Source organism: Sinocyclocheilus anshuiensis, unplaced genomic scaffold (assembly GCF_001515605.1).
Source record: "Sinocyclocheilus anshuiensis isolate Anshui unplaced genomic scaffold, SAMN03320099.WGS_v1.1 scaffold1429, whole genome shotgun sequence".
Classification (NCBI taxonomy): domain Eukaryota; kingdom Metazoa; phylum Chordata; class Actinopteri; order Cypriniformes; family Cyprinidae; genus Sinocyclocheilus; species Sinocyclocheilus anshuiensis.
In genome coordinates, this window is record NW_015548305.1 from 681,799 (window position 1) to 683,219 (window position 1,421).

The window sequence follows — 1,421 nt, forward strand, 5'->3', positions numbered from 1 at the left end:
GCAAATTCCACTCATGTTTAGTACATGTTAACTCAAAGATTCGTAGAAAAAATATAAACGTTGGACTCTGTGGTCGATTCTGTGTTAAGGTAAGGCATGTTATTCGCAATTATGTGTTGTGGCTGGGTTGTTATAGGTCTGCGTGACTCTCGATGTCTTAGGCCTAATTGAACGGAGGAATTATGGTATTCTTCTGTAGCCTGACGACGAGTAACTTTAACCGTTTATGTGAACTAAAAGACAGCCTGATGCTTTGTTGCTAGACTATTTGTGGGTGGCTGTTTGTTTTTTCACCTATCAATTTGTGTCGATAAAGTATAATAGGGTAAATCCTGTATAGTGATTTATCCTATATAGTGTTTGCTTAAAGCAAGTAGTGCATACACTTGTAGCTGTTATGTATCTTTTTAAGTCATTGTAAGCCGTCTTTTGAGGCATGCGCAAGCGCACAAACCCCCCTCCCCCCGTTATAAAAAAAACAAGTGGGCTCCCCCAAAAAAAAAACAAAACAAGTGGGCTCCCCCAAAGTCCACGGTATAGTACGAACACTGTGCTACTTTGTATTTGTTCACTGCTAATAATAATTGTATAATATTTGATAACTTGTATTCTAAGCTAAATGGTACACTGAAGTTGAAATGAACTGGGAAAAAAAGTAAATTGCACTAAATGACAGAATATATATATACTAAAATTGTGTACGTGTGTGTGTGTGTGATATTCCAGATTGTTGCAACATACACATGTGGATGGAAGACAGCTCACTGGCCCATGTCTCTCTTCTTCAATATAATCAATATCTTAGCCTACAATTCATTTGTGCTGTGGAGGGAAATCCCACCTGGAGACAGGGAGGAGCTTTCTGGAGGAGCTGGTGTACCCCTTCATGAAATGAAGGCAAAACACACCAGCCTCTGTGAGCTTCCTAAAAAAAAGTGCAGGATTCCATGGATGAGGAAGCTGGCCCCTCCGCGGCTGGTCCCTCCGAGGCTCGTGCCTCAACGGCTGGTCCCTCCGCGGCTCTTGCCTCAACGGCTGGTCCCTCGGCTGCTCTTGCCTCAACGGCTGGTGCCTCAACGGCTCGTGCGTCCGCGGCTGGTCCCTCCATGGCTCGTGCCTCAACGGCTGGTGCCTCCGCGGCTGGTCCCTCCACGGCTCGTGCCTCAATGCCTGGTCCCTCCACGGCTCGTGCCTCAATGCCTGGTCCCTCCACGGCTCGTGCCTCAATGCCTGGTCCCTCCACGGCTCGTGCCTCAATGCCTGGTCCCTCCACGGCTCGTGCCTCAATGCCTGGTCCCTCCACGGCTCGTGCCTCAATGCCTGGTCCCTCCACGGCTCGTGCCTCAATGCCTGGTCCCTCCACGGCTCGTGCCTCAACGGCTGGTCCCTCCGCGGCTCGTGCCTCAACGGCTGGTCCCTCC